We start from the raw sequence: 13,565 nt of genomic DNA, 5'->3' as shown, positions 1-13,565 counted from the left end.
TCGCCTCGTACCAGGGCTGAAATCTTGGCACAAATTCATGCCAGTGATTTTGAAGAGGACATGAGTGAACCAGAATTTGAAACCTCTAAACCAAGTTCACCACCCTTAGTCAACCCTGAAAAATACTATTCCATTCGAGAGACGGAAAAGCGCTCCTCTAGAAAATTTAGAACCACGGCTTACAAATACACGGTGAAGTTTAAAGATTTCAAGGCTGAAGTGCCGTTAGAGAAAGCAGAAGTGTTTATCACTGGGGTGTGGGATTCTTTGCTCACTGCGCTCAAGCGACAATGTCAACCCAAAGAAGACGATCGCTTGAGACTTTCCATACAACACGACGGTTTGAAATCCCCTGTTTGGATCGAGTTTAGCACCCCTGCAGAATTGACCGCTTCCAAAGTCATGGACAAGATTCAACACGTACAACAATCTAATGACCAGTTTGACATCACCGATGGAAAAGCCACACTGGACATGACCCACGTCTCTCCTCCTCAAGGGACTGGACGCAAAAAGATGTTATTGGTGGACGACCTTCGCAACACCAAAAAGAGTCTCGTCTGAATTAACAACACTCATGACCAGATGTGTTTAGCCCGTGCCATCGTGGTGGGACGAACCTATGCCAACAAGAACGACACGGTAGAATGGAAAAGAACCTGGAACACTATTCAACGTTCCGATCGAGCCAAACAACGAAACGAAGCAGAACTCCTGTTGCAACAAGCTGGCCTGTCCAAAGACACACCCTGTGGCATTCCTGAAATGCAAAAATTGCAAGATGTCCTAGCTCCACGCTACACCTTGAAAGTACACCCTCAAGAAATGCGCGGGCCTCTGTTGTTTCGAGGCCAAGACTTTAAGGACGGAAAATACATTCATGTTTATTATCACGATGACCATTTCGATACCATTACCACCATCACCGGATTCCTGGGATACAGATATTACTGTGAGAAATGTGATTATGGTTATAACAATCGAGAGCAACACAAGCATTGTGGAATGAAATACCCAGGATGTTTGGCCTCTCCACCCTGTCTGAGCGAAGAACCAGTGCCTTGTTCAACTTGTCTGCGCACATTTGTCGGCCCTACCTGTTACCAACAACATTTGAAAACACAAGGTTCACAGCAGAAATGTGCTTGTCAACTGCTGAGATTGTGCCCTACGTGTGGACAAGGCCTACGTACCAATAATGCCAAGGCACACGTATGTCGAGGAAAGAAAAAATGTCACATTTGTCACCACATCGTGGACTTGGAACACCAATGCTACGTGCAAAAATACCAACCCCCACCAGAGAAAGAGGACGGTCACAAGAAGAAAGGCAATTTCATCTTTTTCGATTTCGAATGCATGCAAGAGACCGGCATTCACATTCCTAATTTCTGCGTGGCTCATCGAGCGTGCGAGAAGTGCATTCAAGAACCTATCTTCAGTCATTGCCCTCACTGCAGCAAGATTCCTGGAGGGCGTGAAAAAATATTTCGGGGACCGAACACGTTAGCTGATTTTGCCCAATGGGTCTTAGACCCCATCGACAAGACGTGGAGCCAAGAGGACATCGAACGTTACGGAGATTGTCATCGTCATGCCACGGTGATGGCTCACAATTTCTCCGGATACGATGGACAGTTTCTTCTCAGATACTATACGGAACAAGGCACCGAGCGTCCTAAAGTCACTTTGAACGGAGCCAAAATCATTTTCATGCAAGTGGGACAAGTGCAGTTTAAAGATTCGATGAGTTACTTGGCCATGCCTTTGAGCCGAATGCCTAAAACGTTTGGAATGACAGAAATGGCTAAAGGGTACTTTCCACACTTTTCAATATGGAAGCCAATCAACACGCCGTTCTACCCCATTTACCTGAGGCTCACTATTACGACCCCGACAACATGCGTACCGAACAACGAGAAGCTTTCTATGCTTGGTACCAGGCTCACGTCTCGGACCCTTTCGACTTTCAGGAAGAAATGCTAAAGTATTGTCGTTCCGACGTAGACATTTTACGGCGTTGCTGTGGAAAATTTCGAGAACTGTTCATGGAACACGGAGGAGTTGATCCTTTGAAAGAAGCTTGCACCATTGTCAAAGCGTGTTCCTTAGTGTATCGACAACGATTCATGCCTGAAAACACCGTGGCTGTCATCAGCCCTCAAACGACCCACTTTGACAAACGTCAATACTCGGTCAAAGCCCTACGTTGGTTACATTACTTGTGCGACAAGAAAGACAAGTGGATTCAGCATGCCCGCAACGGAGGAGGCGAAAAGACCATCGGAACGTATTCGGTCGATGGCTGGGACTTAGAAAACCCCAAGATCGTGTACGAGTTTAATGGTTGCTTATTTCACGGATGTCCCGTCTGCTACCCTGACCGTGACACTAAAAATCAGTTTTTACAACGGACCATGGAAGACCTGTACCAGGACACTTGTCAGCGACGCCTAAAGTTAGAACAGGAAGGATACCAAGTGGTGGAAATGTGGGAACACGAGTACGATCACCGTATGAAAACCGATCCCGAGTTTAAACGTCTCGTGGAAAGTTATCAGTTCATGGACCCGCTGAACGAGAGGGATAGTTTGTACGGAGGAAGGACCAATGCCACCTGTTTGCTGTACCAAGCCGACGAAGAGAAAGGAGAAGAAATCAAATACTTGGACGTGTGTTCGCTGTATCCCTACGTGTGCAAATATTGTCGCTTTCCTACAGGGCATCCGCAATTGCTGACGGAACACATCGACCTGAAAAACATTCGACAATACGAAGGCTTGATCAAGTGTAAAGTTTTGCCTCCCACGAACCTATACCATCCCGTCTTACCTCACCATTGTCAAGGCAAACTGATGTTTCCATTAAGCCGTACTTGTGCCGAAACGTGCAACCAAGACCAGCCTTGCCATCACAGCCAGGAAGAACGTGCCTTGACGGGAACCTGGATCAGCGTAGAATTGTTCAAAGCTCTGGACATGGGATACGAACTGTTAGAAGTGTACGAAATTTGCCACTTTCCCAAGACAGAACAATACCACAAGGGTGACCCCAGTCAGAAAGGCATTTTCGCTGACTACGTGGATGCCTTTTTGAAACTGAAGCAAGAAGCCAGCGGCTATCCTTCCTGGTGTCACACTTCCGAAGACCAAATACAATTCAAAGAGAAATACTATGAACAAGAAGGCATCTCTTTAGACCACATCGAGAAAAACGAAGGCAGGCGATCGTTTGCCAAAGTGATGTTAAATTGCTTGTGGGGTAAAATGGCACAACGACCGTGTTTACCCAAGACGGAATATTTGACAGAACCTTCACGCTACTTCCAAATGATTCACGACAAAACCAAGTACATGAAACACGTGGACGTCGTTTGCGAGGATTTGATCTTGGTCAATTACGAAGAAGATCTGGACTTTGTACAAGACGACCCTTTTGGAAATGTCATCATTGCGGCTTACGTGACAGCTCATGCTCGCTTAAAATTGTACGAAGCTTTAGAACTGTTAGGGGAACGCGTCCTGTACTTTGACACGGACAGTTGCATTTACATCCATCACCCGAATCAACAGCACCCTGACATCGAAGGAGACCGTTTAGGAGCCTGGATAGACGAACATCCCGACGACAAGATTCTAAGTTTCGTCAGTGGCGGTCCCAAAAATTACGGCTACGAATACCGGGACAAACAAGGAGAAGTGCACACGACGTGCAAAGTGAAAGGACTGACTCTGAATTATCGTACCAGTCGAGTGGTCAACTTTGGGGTACTGAAAGAAGCCTTGCAATCGGGAGAGGATGGAAACTTTAAAGTGACCACTCACCAACCGAACAAGATTGTACGTTTACCCACTCACCACATCGTCAGTCGGCCCTTGGAAAAAGTCTATCAAATCGTGTACCAGAAGCGAGTGCGACTTCCCAATCATTTCACCTTACCGTATGGACACGTTGGTATAATCATTGGTTGTAAGAGGATAGTCCCACGCTAGAAGGATGACTTCGCCACAGCAAGAATCGAGTGAGAAACCCGATGAGAACTCCAAGTTCAAACCCTACCATTTTCCAGTCTTCTTACCTGACTATTGTGATTGTGCCCGTCGATTGGACACGTTTCAGAAATGGCCTACGGATAGGGAAGGATTACCTTCTTCGCATGTTTTAGCTAGAACAGGATTTGTCTACTTGGGACCTGAGTCAGGATTGGGATACGAGGTACAGTGTTTCGCATGCGGACTGAAGTTACGAATGGATCTATGTATCTATAAAGATTCAGCTATTCTGGAACATACTGGATGGTCTCCGCACTGCCCTTACTTTTCTATGGCCTTTCCACCCATCACACTACGGTACAATGTTGACGGTACCTTAGAGACGGTACCTTCCAGAACAAGACATAAAAAAACATAAAAAAGGAAAGATGTACAAGCTGGAGACTGCATTGCGACTAGTATAAAAAGGGGGGGCTATGGTCAAGATCGATAGTTCATTGTGACTACCAAGACCAAGCGAACAAGATGAATACTTTGAAAGAGACATCGTTTCAGTTTGGGGATTGTAAAAGGTTGTATCTTCCTCTAGTGTGACTAATACTGGATGGATAAGACCCAGGCATTGCGACGGAAAATGTCCGGAAGGAAACTGCGATTGTCCATGTTGTTACCATTGTAATTGCGTAACGGAGTTTGCAGACGAGTGCGATTGTGAGCCTTGCGATGGGTACGATGCTGTACGTTGTGACCTTAGCGATGCCGTAAAGCATCATGGGAACTTTGTTCTTACGACCCCTATCATGGAAAGTGATGCTGTGCGTGCCAAACCTGAGGGATGCGAAAGTGATGCCGCTCGTCCTCTTGGACATTTTACTGGGTTTCGTTTTAAAGGGGAATGTTCACCTTCACGTATACTCCCCTACGGATGTCATCCAGCCCTGAGCAAACTCCTGCCCATGTCACTCAACCCTCATCGAAACGAACCTGTGAAAGACGAATATTCGTTTCCTGTGCGTTTGTCGGAATACTGCGACTTTGAAAATCGTCTTCAATCGTTCAAAGGAAAATGGCCTAAGTATCTGGGAGGACCGACCCCCGAAGAATTAGCCAGAGCCGGATTTTTCTACTTGGGCGAAGGAGATAAAGTCAAGTGCTTCAGTTGCGGTGTGTCACTTCACCACTGGGAACCGCAAGATTCGGCCTACGTAGAACATGCTCGATGGTCACCGAATTGTCATTACTTACCCTTAGTGGGACCGAGACATTGAAGTAACTTACCATAATCTGTTCATGGATACTTTACAAGAGAACATTCGTGCTTTGCCTGTGGAGTTGAGAGAACGCATTTACCGAGAACTGATCAAAATACAAGTGAAACGCAAACGCAAAGTTATTGAACCGTTTTTAAATTATGCTCTGTTCCAAAGTATAAGAAGACTGATTATGAGTGGATATTACATCAGGCACAAAGGTAAACGAGGCTATTGGCCACCACCCAAGGATTCCAAAAACAGTGTATATACTTATGGATACTTTACAAGAGAACATTTTGGGCTTGCCTGAGGAGTTGAGAGAAAGGATTTACCGAGAGCTGGTGAAAATACAAGTCAAACGTAAAGAACAATTGCATCCGTTACGTCACCAGATCTTTAACCACTGGTACCTGAATGGTATAAGAAAACTGATTCGTCAGAAATTGTTTCAGTGGTCAGACATTGTTCAAAACTTTGAGGTCGCCAATGATGTACATGTTCATAATTTTGGTTACTTCGACATTCACTTACTGCAACGTATTGAGGAAGACGAGTTAAAGGATTACCAACATTTGTTACGTGGAATCTGCTTAGCGGAAGACGAAACTTCTAAACGAACTCTGACGTTTCGGTTACAGTATGTAACATTTAAATTCCCTACTGGAGAACGAAGATCTCTGGCTAGAAAGTACGTGCATTGCATCCGAAAAAAAGAGAATATAAAAACAGGCTGCCATGCCACGACTTATGTCACATGTCATTGAACAGATTCCGTGGAAGGAACTCAATGACCATATTCAAACCGTGGATCATTACCATCGATTATTACAAGAACTGTATCCATTCAATTTGGGACGACAAGTGGTGTGTGTCTTAGTGACTTGTTTTCTGGGATTTTGTTTAGCAGCCGATTCTTTGTGGACTCTTTACGATCAGTACTTACCACCTCAATGGCCTTAAATGGTCACGAAAAACTCCTTTTGCTCAAAGCCTTGCGGTTTCATCTGGATACTTCTCGACCTCTACGGGAAAAAAAGATTCGTTAACTTTTAGCTACCCAAGACGTGTATGACGATGTGTGTGTAGCTTGCGACTTACATCCCCATTGGACAGATGTCCGTGCCTGGAAAGAATGGGATTTTGAGGCTTGGACCCAAGAAGTGGCCCAGTATGCACGAGAGTTGTTCAAGGAAAAAAGTTACTTTTCAACCCGTGTTAGTGACGGTGCCAGAAGAACCCGTCACCCAGGACGGGACTGTCGTGGACAGGCCTGAAAGACCCTTTCGGGAGGACACTTGTGTGACCTTACCCCCTACTATAGAACTGGTTAGAACATTACCCGAAACATGTTGTTGTACAGACACTTGTTTTTATTCCACGTTAATGGTTATCATGTGCCTTTTATCCTTGTACTTAAGCCTTTGGCTTTTATGTATTTTTGTCTTTCGTATTCATGTTTGAAAACATTCAATAAACGTGTTCTGAAAAAGTATATAAACTCTTGTCTTGTTTGTTTTCGTGTCACAAGTGACATTTCTCACACAATGGCTACCTCTGCTGTCTCTGCTCCCTCTTCCTCTACTGTCAAAGTCATCGACGAACACTTAGATCGTGCCAGTTGGGAGGCTTTGTATCTTCGCGATCCCTTTAACATGCTCATTGCTGGACCTAGCGGTTCAGACAAAACCGAATTCGTCAAACGTTTGATCGAACATAAACATCATTTGATCGATCGGCCCCCTCAGCGGATCGTGTGGTATTACAAAGAGTGGCAATCGGCGTACAGCCTCTTGCGAGAAAGTCAAGGCGATTCCATCGTGTTTGTGGAAGGCATTCCTAAAGAAGACGACGGCATCGTCTCTGACTCTCGTCTAACCCATTTGGTCATTTTCGACGACATGTTAGGAGAAGACGAAGAAGAAATTAAACTGTGGTTCACGCGCAAAGGGCATCACCGTAATGCCAGCGTCGTTTACATCACCCAAAATTTGTTTCAACAAAGTAAATCCCATCGCACCATCAGTCTCAATGCGCATTACGTGGTCTTGTTTAAAAGTCCTCGAGATAAATCGCAAGTGCAAGTCTTAGCCAAACAGTTAGGAACGCCTTGGCTGACTCAGGCGTACGACGATGCCACTCAAACTCCACACGCCTATTTACTCGTCGATTTGAAACCTACGACCCCCGAGGATTTGCGATTTCGTACCCACTTGTTTCACCACTGGTGCCAAGACGGAGGGCCTGTCCTGTACACGTCTCCGTCCTCGACTTAATTTCACTCCCCATAAAAAATCTATAAAAACCTCAGACCCTTTTTCGTCTGTCTCACACAGTGTGAACATGACGTCCCTTCAGTCGCATCTTCCCGTCAAATTGATTCGTGCCTTGTATGGCATCACTCGAGAAAAAAATCCACAAATACCAGCTCGTGTCTTAGAAGCTAGTCTCAAAAAAGTCTTACGATGGTTCACGGTGACGGCACGTCAAATACTCCAAGGAATCATTCAGATTCCTCATCAAACCAAACACTTTTTCGATCGAAACAAAGTCGCTTTGGTCCAACTGGCCGATCCCCGCATCGACACTCAAACCAAAAAACAAATCATTTTGAAACCTGGAGGGAGCGGTACTCTAGGAGGGGTCATCATTTGCTCACTCTTAAGATGGGATCCTAATGCCCCCAAAGTTATACCCAAGAAAAAAGTCCAACGAAGCCCCAAGAAGAAAAAGAAAAAGACCAGGTCCCCAAGGAGAACTTCTCCAGTGGCGGGACCCTCCTCTGACCAGACACCACCCCGGAAAAAGAAAAGAAGCCCCCAGAAAAAGAAACAGAGAAAAAGTCCCCAGAAAAAGAAAAGTCCACAGAAGAAAACTAGTCGCAAGAGAGGCACTTCGGCCAGGACGCAACTTTACACTCGCAAACCACGATCTGCCACGGCGGTGACTGCGTCTCCGGCATCCTCACGTTCATCCACTTCTCCGTTGATGACACCAAGAACTGAAGAGTACTTGGAGACGTTGATTACACCAAGAACTTCTCTGGTGATGACCCCAAAAAGAACTTCCCCAGTGGCAGGACCCTCCAATTTAGTGGCAGTGGCTGCTGCTCACAAAGTACCTTCTCCCAAAATCAAAGTTCAAGAAAGATCGGGCATGTTACAAAGTTTACTGGATTTGTCCAAGCAAGAACTGGCTCGATTTAGTCCGTCGCGTACCCCTGCACGACGTGTCATGCCTGTCCTCAAACTGATACGACGTAAAGACAATCAGTGGCGACGCGTTCCAGTATAAAAAAGGCCTGAGACCAAGTCGGGGGTATCAGTGTTTTTTGGTACTCCTGAAGACTCAAAGATGTCACCCTCCAGAAAACCCCAAGGAAAGAAAAGGAAAGGACTACCACCACGTTTAGTCAAACATGGGGACATGTTATCTATCCTGTCCAAAGCTTCTCCACCTCTACGAAAAAAACTCATTCAATCGGCCTCCAAAGAGGTCATCAATACCGTGTGTGAATGTTGTTTGAATGTCTTGAAAGGCACGATCCCTTTGTCCAAACACCAGAAACAATGCTTAAGCAAGCATCGTCACGTTCTTCGCCAAATGGTTCAAAAGAAAATTCCCATTGGTCAAAAAAAGAAGATGTTGGTCCAACGTGGAGGCATTTTACCCCTCTTGTTAGGCCCCATACTGAAAGGAGTCTTGGGAACCATATTGGGAGGACTGGTGGGAGCAAGATAAAAAGGCCTCGGAAGTTCCAAGATCTCAGAATCGACCCCTGACAACCCCATGGAAGGACGAGAACTAGCTTTAGTGCCTTACAAACGATGGATGGAATACCATCGGTGGCAAGAACAACACACCCGGCATTTACCTCCCAATCCCCATTTGAGCGAGATGTCCCAGTTACAACACGAATTGCAGTCCTTGATGGATCGCCAAGATTTGTCCGAAACAGAAAAATCGCAAAAGTACGGTCAACTCTTGCAACGACTGCAACTCTTTCACCAGAAAGCTTTAGACGAAACAGCTCTACCCACTCTGAAAGATTTTAAGACCTTGCTGAAAAGTCCAGCACCATCACCAGTACCAGTACCAGTACCAGTACCAGTACCATCACTACCAGTGACCAAGACAGAAAAAGAAGAAGAAGAGGAAGAAGGGTTTCAAACTCCACCAGAAAAAGTACGCAAGTTAACAACACCACCTACCTCCAGAATTGGATGGATTAAAAAGATGATGGCCACCCCTTCTTCATCACAAGAGAAAAAGAAAGTGAAGACAGAAGTGAAGACAGAAGTGAAACAAGAACCGATATCCCCCGCTCAGACATCCTCCTCTTCAACACCTATTGCCGGTCGCACACGCAAAGCATTGCAATCCAAGAAAATACCCCAAGAGAAAAAGAGTAGCATCCTCCAAGAGTGGGTGTCTTATTAACATACGAACACAAAAAAATGGAAAAAGTCTTAGCCAGCATTTACTACGATCCCTCCCATCCTGCAGGTTACGCAGGAGTTCAAAAATTGTATCGTGCTGCCAAAACGCGACTGAAAAGTCTCCGTTTACCTCAAGTGCAACGATGGTTACAAGAACAAGCTACCTACACTTTACACAAACCCATTCGACGCAAGTTTGCCAGAAGTCGCACCCGAGTGGAAGGCATCGATCATCAATGGCAAGCCGATTTAGCCGATGTCTCTCATTTGGCCAGCTACAATCGTGGCTACAAATATTTGTTTTGTGTCATCGACGTCTTTTCCAAATTTGCCTGGGTCGTGCCCTTGACTTCCAAATCCAGCAGCGAGTTAGTGCGAGCCCTGCAACGGGTGTTGAAACAAAGCGGTCGTCACCCTCTTCGATGGCAAACGGACAAAGGCACCGAACTTCTGAACCAAGCTTTCCAAAAAGAATTAAAGAAACGTGACATTCATTTTTTTACCACCGAGAATCCCGAAACCAAAGCCAGCACCGTGGAACGTTTTCAACGCACTTTGAAAGAACGCATGTGGAAATATTTTACGCATCACCACACTCTGAAGTACATCGACATCTTACCGCACCTGGTGCAAGCGTACAACCAATCTTACCATCGAAGCATCGGACGTGCCCCGCAAGACGTGACTCCCGAGAACGAAGTGTTGGTGTTCGAGCGCCTGTTTGGTACGTCCCTGACGAGGGTTGTCCCCAAGAAAAGTGGAGTGTTGGCCGTAGGAGATTGGGTGCGCATTGGTAAAACCAAACGCACTTACGACAAAGGTTACTTACCTAACTGGACGACCGAATTGTTTCGCGTCACTGGACGAGTGCATGGCCGTCATCCTGCCGTCTATAAATTGGAAGACATGAATGGAGAAGTGCTCAAAGGAACGTTTTATTTGCCCGAGTTACAACGTGTCACCAAAAAAGAAGACGACGTGTACGACATCGAAAGCATTCTCGAACGCAGAACCCGTAAAGTGGGCAAACGACGTGTCAAAGAAGTCAAAGTACGTTGGAAAGGATATCCACCCAGTTTTGATTCTTGGATCGACGCTTCGCAAGTCATCGACTATAAAAAGAAGTGACCATCATGCCTTTTCACACAGACGCAGCTACGTCGACCACTCCTCCTTCACCTAGTTCTTCTGTGCAAGATTTACAAAAGCAACCCTTGTGGGTGTGGTGTGGAGAACGTGTGCCTAAAACGCAAATCGTCTTTTTCTGCCAAATCTTCGTGGTGTATTGTGTCATCGGGGCAGCCATCGCCAATTTGAGTTTGCAACAAGGAGACAAACAATTGTGGACCATTTTATTGAGCAGTTGCATCGGTTACCTGCTTCCCAATCCCTCCCTGAAATTCTCTTCCAACGGGAACCACGGGAACCTTGTGTCCAGTGCCAGTGCCAGTCACCACTCCAACAACAACCACAATCAGAACCCCATTTTGGGCGGAGACACTCCTCTGACTTCCAGTAACCTCTCGGACAGCCACAGAACTCTGGAATTATGAGTCACCAAAACCAATTTTACTTAACCTTACCCAGTGACAGTTCCATGGAGGTGTTTCCCCACAACACGTTGTGCTGTTACACGGCCAAATTACCTCAGGCTAGTCCCTTAGATCACGAAGCCCATTGGGAAGTGGCTTTAGTGGAAATCATTCACCCGACCCAAGTCCTCAATGTCCTTCCCAATCAAAATAAATTTGATGTGGAAGTTTATGACGAGCGAGTGCAACAGTGGTTGGATACCCATGGCAAATATGACAAGAAAACCCGTTTACAAAATCAAAAGTACACCACCTATCACTTGTTCATTCCCCCAGGCTATTATTTTAGTGGTCAACATTTGGTCAGCACCATAGCCACCAGGTTTAATGGCGTGTTTCTGAAAGCTTTGGAGGATGCCAAAAAATGTGTCGTCACCCTGGAATACCACAAAACAGCTCGTCGCTTCCTGATGAAATTTCCTGAGGGGGGTAAAATCATGTCTTTCTTATTTTGTCCAGAATTGTTTGACATGTTGGGCGGAGACATAAACATGAGAATGACCATGATGAAGAAAAACGAATTACCCATCGTTTACGACAACGATTCTTTTAACAAGTTATTTCGTACCCCAGTAGAACTGAACCAAGGACTGAATTTGATGTTCGTGTATTCCGATGTGGTGGAATACAACGTGGTGGGACACACCTCCGTACCGTTACTGCGTGTCATTCCTTTCAAAGTGGATTCTGCCACGAACGCTGACGAGGAAGGTGGAAACACTTACCACGTCCACCGCGAATTTGTACATCCTCACTATTTGCCTGTCAGCAAGTCGTATTTGGACACGGTCAACATTACTATAAAAGGAGATTTGGGACAAAATATTCCATTCACCAAAGGAAAAGTCACGGTGAAACTCCATTTTCGAAAACGGTTCTCTCACGACTCGTAAGTCATGTATCCAGTGTACCGAGGGGTTGCTCGACAGCGAGGACACGGTTTAGGAGATATGTTAAAATCGGCCTTTCGTTCGGTGGCCCCAGTGTTGAAACCGATGGTGACACGCGGATTGCACGCCTTGAAAGATGCGGCACTGACGCAAGGCAAAGAATTTCTCCAAAATGTCATCATCGACAAACAAAACCCTAAAGAAGCCTTCATGAGGGCAGGCAAAAATGTCTTGCTGCAAACGGGCAAAGACATTTTGGGCCGACGAGACACACCTATAAATGCCCTGCACGCTACCGAGTCAATCATTCAGCAAGGACAAGGTAGAAAGAGACGACGAAGAAAACACCCTTTCACCAGACTTCAAGCTAGAAAGGCCAAGAAAAGAAGAACCGTTCGAGACTTAGACGTTTTCGATTATTGAGACACAGAAAAAAATGATGCACCGAGAATCTTGCGCTTGTTCCAAGTCGGAACTGGACCTGTTTGCCATGCCCCCTACGATGATGACGATGCAAGAATCCCAATGGGTGGAATTTCACCCCGTCTCCTCATTGACCGATTCCGCTCCCATCGAGTTTGAAATCAAGGGACAGCCCGAAGATTACATCGATCTGAATAGCAGTTACTTGTACTTGAAAGTCAAAGTTCTAGATAAGGATAATGGTGAAGTAGGAGACAGCGAGAATATAGCTCCCGTCAACAATTTCATGCATTCCTTGTTCAGTTCAGTGGACTTGTACTTGAATAACAAACTGGTCAGCAGCAGCGTGGATACTTACCCTTACCGTGCCTAACTGGAAAATCTCTTAACGTACGGAATAGATGCCAAGAATACTCATCTCAATGCTTGTGTGCTGTGGGAACTTGACGAAGCGGGCAAGTTTGACGCAACTAACAATGACGGCTTTGAGGAAAGACGAAAGAAAATCACAGCGGGACAGAGCTTAGAACTGATGGATCGTTTGCATTTGGACATGTGGTTGCAAGAGAAATATTTGCTGAACGGGGTCAATGTCCGCTTGAGAATGAATCGCAGCAGTGCCACTTTCCATTCGTTGGCTGATGAGGATGCTACTAAGACTGGCACTCCTAAAAGCAAAATCGAGGAGGCCAAACTCTACGTACAACGCGTGGAAGTGTTACGCAAAGTGGGAAACGACATCAGTCAGACGTTGAGCAGAACGACCGCCAAGTATCCCATACGTCGCGTGGAAGTGAAAACCTTCACTATTCCCAAGGGACAGCGATCCATGATCGAAGATCATCTGTTCCAAGGACAGCTACCCAAACGTTTAATCCTTGGTATGGTCGAGAATTTAACCTTCAACGGACACTTCGCTAAAAATCCTTTCTACTTTCAACACTTCAACGTGTCCAAGATTGAAGTCAGTCGCGATGGC

The sequence above is a fragment of the Sinohyriopsis cumingii genome, chromosome 8 (assembly GCF_028554795.1).
Source record: "Sinohyriopsis cumingii isolate HCF-2022 chromosome 8, ASM2855479v2, whole genome shotgun sequence".
NCBI classification, from domain to species: Eukaryota; Metazoa; Mollusca; class Bivalvia; order Unionida; family Unionidae; genus Sinohyriopsis; species Sinohyriopsis cumingii.
This window is presented reverse-complemented; position numbering follows the sequence as displayed.